The sequence below is a fragment of the Pinus tabuliformis genome, chromosome 4_1, assembly GCF_031772625.1.
Source record: "Pinus tabuliformis cultivar Carrire ecotype Pingquan chromosome 4_1, CPIR1, whole genome shotgun sequence".
NCBI classification, from domain to species: domain Eukaryota; kingdom Viridiplantae; phylum Streptophyta; class Pinopsida; order Pinales; family Pinaceae; genus Pinus; species Pinus tabuliformis.
The window spans coordinates 903,457,052-903,472,013 of NC_142303.1; positions in this window are offsets into that span (position 1 = coordinate 903,457,052).

Sequence of the window (14,962 nt, forward strand, 5' to 3'; positions counted from 1 at the left end):
AATTAAAACAAAAAATCATGACTACAGAAAACCTTAAGCTTTCAACATATTTTAACCATGGCATTATAAAAATATTATGACTATTTTTTTTTTAAATGAACACTTGAATGAAAGAGTCATTATACTACCCACGGGGCTTTGGATTGATAGTGAATGGGTGCACTATTAAGGCACTCGTTGTGATAGGTCACTGGTTCAAATCCCTTGTGGGTGCGTACCTACCAAAAAAAAGAAAGAGTAATTATACTAAGAGTAATTTCTTTTTTAAATGCTAAAAGTATAGCTATTTTAAAATCTTAACCTAAGACAACTTGACACATTGTAACAAAAATTTAAAAATCAACTATAAAATTGACACACAATGTAGACAAATTCGAACCATTGCAATGAAAACTTAAAAACAAACCATGAAATGGACACATTGTGAGGGAAAAATCGATCCATTATAACTAAAACATTAAAATCAACTATGAAATTGACACCTAATGGGATTATGTTGCTAGTAAAGCACTGACACGAACCTTGCAGAAAAAAATAAAATAAAATAAAATAATAAATCAAGAAAAATGAAAAATACAAATGAAAACATTAAAAAAAATAAAAAAATAAAACAAAAAAAAGAGTTTAAAAAAATAATAATAAGTAAATAAAAAATATTAAAAGAAAAAAATAATAATAACAAAATGACCCCCCTCCCCAGCCCCTCCCCCAAAAAAAAAAAATATATAAAAAGATATTTTAAAAAAACAAAAGAAACAAACATATTTTAAAAAAAAAGTAAAAATATAAGAAAAATAAATAAATAACAAGAAATAATTTCAAAAAAATCATAAATTAAGAGAAAAAAAAATCATATGACAATTAAAAAAAAAACATTAAAATAAAAATTTAAAGAAACTAAAAAAATAAATTAGAAAAACAAATAAATTTAAAAAAATTAAGAAATAAAAAATAAAAACAATTAAAAAATAATTATAAAAAAATTATAAAAATTAAATAAATTTGTGGCCCTCCAAGCCCCTAGGCAGGCCTTGCCCAATTTTAGGAATTGACAATGCCCTACCTAAGGGCTCGTCCGGCCTCGGGCCTATGGGACTGTGTGCAATGCCTCCCACCTAGGCCCAAGGCCCCTCGGGCCCCTTTGCGGGCCTTTTCCCGAAATCTGGCAAGGCCCACCCATGGGCCCGATGGGCATCGAGCCTTGGCGGTTTTTTTTTCTTTAATTTTAAATTTAATTATTTATTTTTTTATTTTTTAATTGGTTTTATTTTTTATTTCTTAATTATTTTAATTTTTTTATGTTTATTTTTCTAATTTTTTTAAATGTTTAAAAAAAATATTATACTTTTTTTTAAATGTTATCTATTTTATTTTTTTAATGTTTTTTAATTCTAATATTTTTTGTTTGTTTGTTTATTTTTAATCTTTTTATTTTTTATTTTAATTCTTCTTTTAGTTTTAGCTTTATGTTTTCTATTTTTTATTTTTTTTTAATTTGAATGCATCCTTTATTTTTAAAATTGTTATGTTTTTTATTGTTTTTTTTAATTGTATGCTTTAATTTTTTATTATTCTTATTACTTAAAATTTTATCTGAATTAATTTTTAGGGTTTTTTTTTAAATGTCATCATTTTTTAATAAAAAATTCATAGAACTTTCATAAAATTTGTTATTTTTCCAACTTTTTAATTCATTTTTTCCATAAAATTCTTAATATTCACATGTATCTTTTAGCGAAAAGGTCCTGAATTTTTTGTCGAGTTTTTAAAATAATTATTTTTTAGTGAAAATTATTTTATGTGTATTGAAGTATTAATTAACGATATATAAGTATAATAAAAAACCCTAAGTTCAAAATATTAATTCCTTTTTTAATTTTCCAAAAAAAATTAAAAATTTCATTATTAAAAAACATTGCAAAGAAAAACAAAAAACAAATATTTGGAAAACCCTCAAAAATCGAATATCTTAGGACAAAAAAAATGAATAGAAATAAGACAACTTGAAAAATGCTTAAATAATCAACATTTAAAAAAATTTGTGTACAACACATTAAAAAAATTGAAGTGTAAAAAATATGCCTTAAAAAAATGTTGATGCTTTTCAAAATCCGCATGGAAATCATCGACATTTAAATTTTTTTATCCAGACTTAATATATTAGAAAATTTAAAGTGTGAAAATAGGCCCTCTAAAAAATGTGGTTGATGCTGCTTCAACACTTTTCAAAATAGCATAAAAATCACTAACATTTTTAAAAAAAATGTTCATACTTGATACATAAGAAAATTTAAAGTGTCAAAAATATACTATAAAAAAGGTGTATTATGAATCGGCGATTTTCAAAATTGGGTGATTTTTTGCTACCTCAAAAAAACATATACATAGTACAATTCTTGTTTGATAGTTTACAATGTTGGAACCCCAAGAAGTTATGGAGTAGCCATAAATTGAGGAGAAGAGAGTCGATACAACCACTCAAACAGAACCATCCATAGAATGTATTAAAATGACTAGAGAGGCTAAGAGACTTGTGTAGGATGCAAGGGAGAACGTGGATTCTCCTTCAAATCAGCGCAGGCAGAGAAGGTTACTAGGTTGTTACACTGGCTACATGACTCTAATGACTGAGCTTATAGAGACTGAACCATCTTATTTCAAGGAAGCAGTAGAGAAACCTATATGGGTTGATGAAATGATGGAGGAATAAAAATCTAAAGTAAAGAATAGTGTTTGGAAAATGGTCCCAAGACCAACATATAAATCAGTTTTGGGTTCACGATGGATCTTCAAGGTTAAGTAGGTAGTAGACAGAAGCATAAAGACAAGCAAGGATAGATTTGTGGCCAAGGGGTACTCTCAAGTTGAAGGGATTGACTATGAGGAGACCTTTTCTCCTGTAGCAAGGTACTCATCCATTAGATTAATTCTTGCTCTAGCTGCATAGATGGGGTGGAAGATCCACCAAATGGATGTAAAAACAAAATTCTTCAATGGAGTTATTGAGGAGGAGGTATACATTGAGCAACCATAAGGCTTTGAGACTTTTGATCAAGGGTGTCATGCGTGCAAACTCAAGCGAGCATTGTACTATCTCAAACAAGCACCTTGTGCTTGGTACACCAAGATTTCTAGTTATCTCACTGATTTGGGATTCACCAAAAGTGAAGCAGATGCAAACCTCTATCATATTTTTATAGAAGGTAAATTGTCAATTATTGTCTTATATGTTGATGACTTGATTTTAACTAGTGATGAGCACTTGATCAGATCTAGTAAGGATGACCATGCAAGGGAGTATAAAATGAAGGACATGGTTCTCATGCACTACTTCCTTGGCTTAGAAGTATTGCAAGGTGATGGGGAAATTTTTGTCTCTCAAGGAAAGTATGCAAATGACATACTACAAAGGTTATTTATGGAGAGTTGCAAACCCATGGAGATGCCTTTTTGAGCATGGAATCCCCCCCACAGTAGGTTTTGGGGCTCAAAGCCCAAGTTTTGGTCAAAAATGGTGTAGAACTCCGCGAATTGCGGGCGCGGAGCACAAAGTGTACAATTGAGTCATAGGGTTGTCTGCCCTAAGATTTGTATTGTAAATTAGTGTAAATTCAGCCTACCCATGTTCCGCTGACCATGGGATTGTATAAATAGAGCGAGGCTCTAAGTTGTAAAGTTAGTCATGAATAGAAAGAATAGCAAAGGAATGGTTCGAGCTTAGAGTAGAATTCTAAGTGTCTTGGGTTGTAGTGGTAGGAAGAGGCTCTGCAGCTGAGTGTGCAGAGGCCTAGTAGAGTCTGTAGTTGAGTGTGTAGGGTGTAGTCGAGTCTGCAATCGGGACAAAAAGCTAATAAAGAGGAGTTGATTCCTAATTATATGTAATTGATGTGCTTATCTTCTCTATGCTTATGTTCATTTATGTATCACGCGCACTGATATAAATGTCGAATAGGATGTAATAACCATAAATATTACACACCTAAGGTAAGTAATCGGTTAATAAGAAAGGAACTTGGGTATTATACGAGTCGCACCCTGAGCAGGGCTGCACGGAAATGCACCACAGGTCGCAAAGGGATCGCAAGGGCGCGCAACGATAGGTCAAACCGCGGACCTCTAGAAGCCCATCAGACATCCCAAGGGTGTAGAAACCTGGTTGTAGCACCCTCCCATACTACTTCACGTGAGATATCAATTCGCGCTACATGGACTGTTGCCGAAAGGGCCAATAGTACCGGGATCTGCTTGGCTAAATCACCTCTGAACCTGGGTCAAGCCCCACTAAGCCAAAAAATGGTTCCGTTGCCAGGACCGGGATCTACATAAAGGATGTTTGATGTTGTGCCACTGGAACCCTACAAAGAAATAATTTGAAGAGTTGTTGGATAAGAAGATTCAAGAGTTCACAGTGCAGGAAAAAAAAAATCTGCGAGTATCTAAGGAGCAGTGGTTGGATCGCTACTTGTACACTAAAATCCATGAAATTTTCTTTGCATATTTTCCCTTTGAACTATATGAGTGGATCGTAAAGCTAGCAGATAGCCAAGGAAGGTGTAGGCTCAACAAACCAATAGTGTGGACTCCGGAACTAGTGCGCATACTAGAAGCCTCGGAAGAGAAGATAACACGAGCTGTAGACCACTGGCTCAACCGAATAATAGGAGGATTTATCACTGAATTCATGATAGACATGACCGTCAGCTACAGCGAGCCAGAGCGAAGTTTTTTCAAGGGATCACGAGGTAAGTATGTCAAATCTTTGAACACTTGGATTAAGATGTTATTGTGTGAAAAGAGGTTTATGCAAATAAATTAATGTTTGGGATTACGCGGAGTGGAAAGATTTACAGAAGCGGAAGTAGTGAAGAGTTAGAAAATAGTCCCTTAATTTCACCCTCGTGGGAGAGTGAGGACGAGCTCGCGAAGTTTTCTCCAAGAAGCGCGGTCAATTTGATAAGGCAATGAATTCCGCGGTTACAAGCTCCACCCACACCACCACTGCATCACCCCCCTCACCTCCATTTCCACCCACTCCACCTCCACCACCTCCACATTTCAATATGGTGAGTGCGATTAAACTACCAATATTCAGAGGAGTAGGGAATGAAGATCCGGACCAATTTTGGTTCGCAGTAAGAGCAGTATGGGAAGCAAAGGGCATTGTGGATGATAATATCGAAAAGGCTACGTTGGTGAGCACACTGTAGGATCTCGCATTAACGTGGTATAGCAAGCATTCTAATGACCACTCGAACATAGGAATTACAGAGATCTAGAATGCGTTGAATAGGGAATTTAGCAGGCCAAAATTAGGGATGCGGTCAATCATTAGGTTTAAAGAGATCGCAATGCTCTCGGGCGAGACCCCCTGGGATCTGGACCAAAGGCTGAAGAGTACGATCCGCGAACCCAATATGACGTTAACGGATGCATAGCATCACGCATGGTTTGTGGCCTTGCTTACGCCACACTTAAGGACGGCGTTATCACAGCAAAAACTTTCTACCCAGGCCGAAGCGTTGGAGATGGAAATGAGGTTGCATGAGACCCCACAAGACCCTGGATTGGGAGTCCAACAGATCCACATGCAGGTACAGAATCTATGTCTCGAAATGCAGAGTTTGAAACAGGATAGGGCACCTTGGTCAGAGGCGCACAAGGAAGTATGGTGCATAAAATGCAAAGGCCAGGGCCACGACAAAGATCACTATCTCATATTCGCGATCTACTTGGCAGGAGGAGGGCCAATGCGATTAAGACTGGAGGCACAGGCAGCACTGAGCACGGCATCTATTATGGTGCACGATCTGCCAGATAGGAGGAAAACATACCACGGATAATTGTCACCTGTTGCAGAAGTATATGCAAAGGTCCCAACAGTTGTTTTGTAATTTCTACAGGTCGGTAGGCCATGACGAATGCACCTACCGAAGCTATGAACTAATGATGGATCAAACTCCTGCTTACAGGGTGCAGGTCGAAACGTGAGCCCTCGACCCAAATGCAGGGATGACGCACGCTGGGTTTCAAGGGCGCGGTCGGGGTCGAGGTGGAATGGGACCAAGAAGGGGTCGCAGTCAGATAATTTGCTACAATTGCGAAGGGCTAGAGAATTATGCCCGCGATTGTATGAACTGGAATAGGATATCATGTTGGTACTGTAGTTAGTTTGATCATGAGGTAGAAGATTTCCCTTCACTGATAGCAAAGATGCACGAAAAGGGGTTACTCCAGTCCCCTCCGACCTAGAATTTACAAATGATGAGATTTGAATTGTGCGAGGAAGACCCAAATGTAAACATGATGCTCAGAAGCGGTATGACAATGGGAGATGATAAAGGGAAGCAGCTAAAAGAAAGCGCTTGGGTTTGCAAGGCTCCTACAAAGGAACCCAAGTTTGATTTAGAACGTACGAAAGAGACATTCATGGAAGCTAAGAATAGTTTCACGGAGACCTCCACTTCAGATAGCAAGGATCAACTAGAACTAGGAATGGATCCTTCCATGCTCACTACCTTTTTGGAGACATGCATGAAACTACTGCGCGACAATAAGGCCAAAGGGCTAGAGGAACTTATCACTATGTGCGCAGGGTCAGGAGAACCGTGCATGATCTGGAAACTTGGAAAGCATGCATTGCGCATAAGAAGGGAGATGAGGTCGACTGCGCAAATAGGTGAATATGAAATGGATTAAGTAATCATGGATCTGGGCTCGAACGAAAATGTACTACCAAAGCAAACGTGGGAACGAATGGGTAGACCTACGTTGCAATGGTCCCCTATTCATTTACGAATGGCAAACCAATAGAATATTTTTCCCATGGGAAGATTGCAAGGAGTGACAATCGTATTAAAGGCGCGAGCGTGCATACGGATTTTGAAGTGATAGAGATTGTCGATGACAGCAATCCCTATCTCGTGCTACTAGGAATAGACTAGGCTACCGATATGAATGGAGTCATAAATCTGAAGAAGCACAAAATGACCTTTGAGAAGAACTCACTATGTGTAGTAGTACCACTAGATCTAGCCGAGGGAGCGCGATAAACTGAGCTGGTGAACGACGACGATAGTGATGACGATCTCGACTGTACCTATAAGATAACTGCACAAGGAGAGGATTGGGTGAATCAGACTGTAGATGGAAGGATTTTGTGGGTGCGTAAAAGCTCCTACACTTCCGATTCCGAGGAAGAGATAGAGCGATGGCAGAATTGGCTACACGAAGTAACAACGCTAAACTGCAACATGATGATCAGGACATTGTGTTGCGTAAAAACAAAGGCAAGGGAGATGCTGACATATGATGGATTATCAGCGGTGGATGAATTCATGAGCAAATTCGAAAATGCAGTAACATAGCAGCAGCGGTTCAATGCACTGAAGTGGGCACTACACGCAACACCCACATGATGGTGGGGTATGCATCAAGGCACTTTTGAAGACTAGCATGGATGCAAAAGGATGATGTGCCTGCGGTTTGGAAAACCCCAAGTATGACTAGTAGACAAATATGACATACGAGATGATCCATGCATGTACCTCACGAAATGGACCAAGGCCTACGGGGAAGAGCCACAGCCTGAATGGATGCACCTATTCTACCATACCTTGGATGTCATACCCATGAATTGGTATACAGAGACAGAGCTCCACCATGGTATAGGCAAATGGGATGTGTTGCGTGAGGGATTCTTGTTAACATTCACATTTGAAGATCGTTGGTCAAATACTGTGGATGATGCGCTACAAGTAGTGAAATCCACTATCTTTAAAATACCACAAGATCCAATGGAAGTACTTCAGCCAGAATGGGTGATGTAGTTAAGTAGCGCACTTGAGCGTTATAACGTGAATGTTGAGGAAGATGATGAGGACCCATGAAACATTAACATTTCAGAAACAAAAGGCTCTCGTGAAGTTCGCGGACCATCACTTGAAGACCCCTACATCACCACACCACTAAAGACGAAGCAGGTCAACATTGGAATGGAGGCAAAACCAAAATATGCAACACTTGGGGACTATTGGGATGACGCCATGGTTGATAAGGTCACTAAGTTACTCTTCAAATACCAAGACTTATTCTCAACCAAAATTATGGACTTAAAAGGGATCATGAGCAATTTAGGGATGATGAGGATCACCCTGAAACCCGACGCAAAGCTATTTAAGCAGCGGCCTTACCACTTGAATCCAAAGTATAAAGAAAAGGTCTGCAACGAATTAGACAAAATGCTCACAGCCGAAATTATTGAACCAGTGGAAGAATCCGACTAGGTGAGTCCTATGGTGGTACAGGAGAAAAAACTAAAGGGTGAAATAAGAATATGCGTTGACCTCAGGAAGTTGAACGATGCTTGTGTACATGATCCATTCCCAACACCATTTGCAAATGAGGTACTAGAGAATGTTGGCGGTCATGAAGCATACTCGTTCACGGATGGGTTCTCAGGGTACCATTAGATCAAGATCGTGCTAGAAGATAGGAGCAAGACGACCTTCACAACAGAATGGGGATGCTTTCAATACACTGTGATTCCATTTGTACTAAAGAATGCACCAGCTATATTTTTGCGCATCGTGGTAGCTGTGTTCAAAGAATACATCCACAAATTTTTGGAGGTCTATCTGGATGATTGGACTGTTTTTGGATTAGTTAAGCACCATGTAGCAAGCTTACGTTTGATGTTGGATACTTGTCACTGACACCAGATTGCGCTGAACCTAAAGAAGTGCACATTCCTTATTCCCTTTGGAAACCTGCTGGGACATGTGGTCTACAAACAAGGACTGATGGTGGAGCTTGTGAATATTGTCGTTATCGTCAATTTGGAAGCACCGCAAAGTGTTAAACAATTGCGCAAAACCTTGGGACACACTGGATACTATAGGAAGTTCATCAAAAGTTATGCCCAAATAACCGCGCCGATGGAAAAGCTATTGAAAAAAGATGTTACGTATTACTGGAATGATGATTGCATGAAGAGTTTGGATGTCCTAAAGGGGAAACTGGCCTTTGTGCCAATCTTGGTCTTCCCAAAATGGCATGTGGAATTTCATGTACATGTTGATTCGTCGTGTATCGTGTTGGGATCCATACTCACACAGGAAGGCGCGTAGGGCGTGGATCACCTAATCACATTTGCGAGTCGAACACTGTCTAAAGCAGAAAAGAACTACTCTACCACCAAACGCAAGGGGTTGGCAATGGTGTACGCACTCCAAAAATACTGGCACTATTTACTAGGAGGACATTTCAAGATATATACTGACCATTCCACATTGAAATACCTAGTGAACAAACCTATGTTGGGGGGCCGAATATGTAGATGGTTGTTACTATTTCAAGAATATGATTTTTAGGTCATAGTCAAGCCGGGATGCTTGAATGTAGGACTAGACCACTTGTCACGAATTGAGACAGGCGAGGAACCAACAAATTTGGAGGAGGGACTACCTAATGTACAGCTCTTCGCAGTGCACGTCACAGACGGACACTTCAAAGATATAATCCATTTTCTAACAACAAGAACTACGCTGAAGGAGTACTCAATCCAACAAAAGAAGGAATTGGTAGTGCGCGCGGTGGACTTTTTTGTCATCATGGGACACCTCTACAAGATGGGTAACGATGAGATATTGCAAAGATACATACATGAATTTGAATGAGGTCGGATCCTCGCAGAAGCACATGGGGGTGCTGAAGAAGGACACTATGCATGACGCACGACCACACAAAAGATTCTTCGCTCAAGGCTATGGTGTCCGACCCTACACCAAGATTCAAAAGCACATTGTAAGGCCTGCGATATATGTCAAAGGATAGGGAAACCATCACGAAGGGACGAGATGCCACTAAATCCCCAAATGACACTGCAGTCATTTGAGAAGTGGGCAATCAACTTTGTGGGCCCAGTCAAACCTCAGGGAAAGACGGGTGCAAGCTATCATCACCACGATAAATTACCTGAAATGATGGGAAAAAGCACAACCAGTCAAGGACTGCACGGTCGCTACGACTGTAAAGTTTTTGTTTGAAAACGTGTTGACAGGATTTGGCTGTCCAAGAATCTTAATGAGCGATCGTGGAACATACTTCTTGAATGAAACCATCAGTGCGCTCACAGAAGAGTTCCAGGTTTAGCACCATAAAAGTACGTCGTACCACCCACAGGCCAATGGAATAGTAGAAACATTTAATAAGATACTGGAGACTATGCTTACCAAAGTATGCAACATGCAGCGGGATGACTGGGACCTGCACGTACCCGCTCTATTATGGGCGTATAAGACAACATGCAAGAAATTGACAGGAGAGACACCATTCCGGTTGGTATATGGTACAAAAGCAATCATGCCGATGGAATACATCGTCCCTACTCTGTGAATAGTAGCACTCACAGGCATGCCGAACTGTGAAGCTCTGGAAGAAAGGCTCACACAATTAGAAGAGCTCGAGGAAGAACGATTTCTGGTCGGATTTAACCAGCAGGTACAAAAGCGATGTGAAAAATCCTGGCACAACCACCATATCAAGTTGCGCACCTTCAAGGTAAACGACCTAATGCTGCTTTATAATAGAAAGTTTGAAAATTTTCTAGGAAAATTCAGAATGCACTAGCTCGGACCGTATGTGGTAAAATAGGTCACCGACGGAGGTGCGGTTCAGCTAGTTAAACTCAATGGAGAACCCTTCCCACGCAAATTCAACGACAACCACTTGAAACCCTGCACGGGTGGGCTAACTCTCTGACTAACCGGCCAAAGCATAATATTCGCGGCCTGAGGAGCCGAACAAGGGTGCGGGACTATAAACACAAGCACCAGAAGCCGGTACCAAAGAAGGGACATGAGCTAGACTTGGATGATTCAGATGAAGGAATGGAGTAGATCTAGCAAACTACAGATCAGTGCGTTGCGGACCTCTGGGAAGCACAGCAACGATTGGAAGGGCTTCGTGCCAAGATCACTGCACCAACAGAGTGACGCGGGATGGGTCATGTTGATTGTGGTAGGAGCCTGTTGGGCATGGAATAGCCCCCACAGTAGGTTTTGGGGCTCAAAGCCCAAGTTTTGGTCAAAGATGGTGTAGAACTCCGCGAATTGCGGGCGCAAAGCGCGAAGTGTACAATTCAGTCATAGGGTTGTTTGCCCTAAGCTTTGTATTGTAAATTAGTGTAAAGTCGACCTACCCATGGTCGACAGAACATGCGATTGTATAAATAGAGTGAGGCTCTAAGTTGTAAAGTCAGTCATGAATAGAAAGGATAATGAAGGAATGGTTAGAGCTTAGAGTAGAATTCCATGTGTCTTGGGTTGTAGTGGTAGGAAGAGGCTCTATAGCTGAGTGCGCAGAGGCCTAGTAGAGTCCGCAGTTGAGTGCGCGGACCCCTGCAGCTGAGTGAGTAGGGTGGAGTCAAGTCAGTAATTGGGACAAAAAGCTAATAAAGAGGAGTTGATTCCTAATTCTATGTAATTGTTGTGCTTATCTTCTATATGTTTATGTTCATTTATGTATCGCGCGCACTGATATAAATGCTGAATAGGTTGTAATAACCATAAATCTTACACACCTAAGCTAAGTAATTGGTTGATAAGCAAGGAAATTGGGGATTATACAAGTCGTGCCCTGAGCAGGGCTACGCTAAAGCCGCACCACAGGTCGCGAAGGGATCGCAAGGGCGTGCAGCAATAGGTTAGACCGTGGACCTCCAAAAGCCCATCAGACATCCCAAGGGTGTAGAAACCTTGTTCTAGCACCCTCCCATGCTACTTTGGGTGAGACATCAGTCCACGCTCCGTAGACTATTTCCAAAAGGGCTAGTAGTACTGGGATTTTCTTGGCTAAATCACCTCTAAACTTGGGTCAGGCCCCACTAAGCCAACACACCTCTAGTGACCAACTCAAGAAAGGAGGATGCCACTTCAGGTGAGGAAGTGGATGCTACCATTTATCAGTCGTTAGTGGGTTCATTGATGTACCTTGTGAACACATGACCATATATGTGTTATATAGTCAACCAACTATGCCAAGCTATGGTTACTCCAACCAAATTATTTTGGAGGGTAGCTAAGCATGTTCTACAGTACCGCAGAGGAACTACCAGGTTTGGACTATGGTACAAATGTATATAGGGAGTGAAGTTGTGTGGCTTAACAAATATAGATTTGGAAGTGATTCCATCAGACCGAAAGAATACATCAGGTAGAATTTTCTAGGTTGGGTCCATAACAATTTCTTGATACAACAGGAAGCGAAGATTTGTTGTGCTCAACTCGATAGAAGTAGAATAGATAGCTGCAAGTCAAGCAATATGTGAGTCTATCTAGATGAGAAAGATACTTGTTGGATTGTTTGGTTAGATGATGGATCCAACTGTGATCTACTGTGATAATCATAGTTGCAATAAGATCTCTAAGAATCATGTTTTTCATGATCAATCCAAGCATATAGATATCTGGTATAACCATTTACGGGATTGTATGCAAAGGAGGATAATGTTGGTGCAATACATTTTGACAAAGGAAGAACATGCTGAAATTCTGAAAAAGGTCTTGTCAAGAGTGAAGTTCAAGTTCCACGGGATCAGAATAGGGGTGGTTGATAATCCCTTTCTTTCTGAGAGGGAGTGTTGAAAAAATGAAGCAAGAAATTCTCAACTTGATTTTTCCTTGATTAAATTGAGAAAATTTGAATTTCCACATAAGCAGACAATTTGGATGATTTTAAATTGTGTGACATGGCTTGTGTCACCCAATTCACTCAGTAAATTTGATTTGGAGGAGTTAGATTTTAGTTCAACATGTGTGATTGCTAATTTCTAGCAATCAAGATTGGTTTCCTCAGGTTGTTTTCAATTAAACTAGTTCCAACTTTTGAAGGAACTAGTGGAAGCCTAGTTAAGCATTGGGACTTCAGTTAAACTCAATGATCATCCAATTATCTTATCAATAAGCCCAAAATAGCTAATGTATGTAGAGAATTTGAGTTCCCCAGGCTTGGTGGAGATTCCAAGGCAATGTAACACCAGTTGTAGACTCGTCTTGAGTGTACACGTATTGCATGCAATCATATGATCAACCTAAATGAATTGCATAATCAATTTGAGGAATTTCCTTAATAATAAGGGCCTAATTTCTCAAGGAATAGCGAAAGGAAATAGGAGCTCAAGTAGAGGAAAATTTTGACTAATTCTGGGTCAAAGCCTTTCATTGAGTAGAGAGATAGATTATGCACTTGCAGGTTGTGCTCAGTTGAGCAAAGCAATTTGTTTTCCTTGGGAAAAATACTTGTTGCACGTGTGTTATTTCTTATTGTGTATCTAAATTTTTTGTTTTAGATTGTGAATTACTTTTCGTAGAGAAGTAGAGTAGGTTTGTGTCTTGTGATTTTGATTAAAACTTCATCAATAATTCAAAATATACATCATAATTTCTTCATCATATCAAAGCAAGATTCACATTAGAGCAGGAATTTCAAAGTTATTTCTCAGGAGGTTTGAAATTGGAGTTCAGTGCAGCAGGATCTCTCTAGAGCTAAGAAGATGGCCTTCAATGGAATAATGCTAGAGTATGCCTTGGAAGGGACCTCTAATTTTGTTGCATGGAAGGATCACATGGAGGCAGCTTGGATGAAAATGGATTGCTATTATACATCAAGAAAGATGTTGCAAAACCACAATAATCTAATGCCGAGAACCTTGCTCAATGAAAGAAATTTGTAGCCAAGGCGAGGAGAATAATATTGGAGGGATTATGAGATCACATTGTCTAAAATATTTAGGTAAAATACACTTTGTTCACAATGTGGAAAGAACTGATATAATTGTTCGATAATAATAGTGACCACAGGAAGATGACACTCAAGGATAAACTACGAAGTATCAAGATGCAGAAGAATGACACTATTGTGTAGTATCTGAGAAATTTCACACATTGTGGTGATGAACTTGGTAGGGTTGGTGTTAATGTTCCTGAAGAAGACTTCGTAAGCCTGGCCCTTTTGAGCCTTCCCGAGAGCTGACATAGCTATCAAGATTCGTTGAATGGGATGGAGAAACCACTGTTTTGGGAGCGCTTATGGCATGATTTGGTACAAGAGGAAATAACGCATAATAATACAGATGGGACTTCATCTAAGGGCAAGGATGAAGAAAATTGTGTATTGCATGGAAAGGCAAAGAAGGGAAAATGGAAGAAATTTCAATCCAAACCATAATCTAGTCGAGGGGGCAAGAAGAAATATTTTTCCAAAATTAAATGCTTCCATTGTCATGAATTCGGTCACTATGCCACGAAGTGTTCACACAAGACAGAAAGCAATAAGACCTCAGCAGGAGCACTAGTTAAAGCCTTGGATTCACAGTTAGAGCCTAAATTTACCCTAATTGCATGCATGGCCATCAAAGTGATGGGGAGAGTGTGGTACTTGGACTTAGGTGCATCGTTCCACATTACAGGGTATAGAGACTTTTTCGATGACCTGGAAGAAAAATATTTGCAGATGCTGACAGAAGGTATATCATGACCAGGATTGGTACAATCACCTTTCATAGGGAGTCGGGCTCCCCCCTCAAGCTCAAGGATGTCATGTTCATTTTGGGCATATAGAAAAATCTCATCTTTGTTGCATTTTTGGAAGACTATGGTTATGACGTGTTCTTCAGCAAAGGAAAAGCATTCCTGAGACACATAATGTAACGCCCTGCAGTTGATAGGCGACCGGGTGCACCCTCCACCCGCAGAGCGAAGCAACTAAGGAATGAAACAGAGCATGGAGCTACCAAGGACAAAGTGTATATTACATAGGCAATGTTGACGTTCCATGTTTTATAAGGCGAATAGGGGAACTCGTCACACCACAAGCCGACCGAAGAGAAAAGGAAAACGTGGGTGATGTTGGTGGGCGGTCCCATGCCATGGGTGGGCTGAACCACACAAAACACAATAATGTTTGA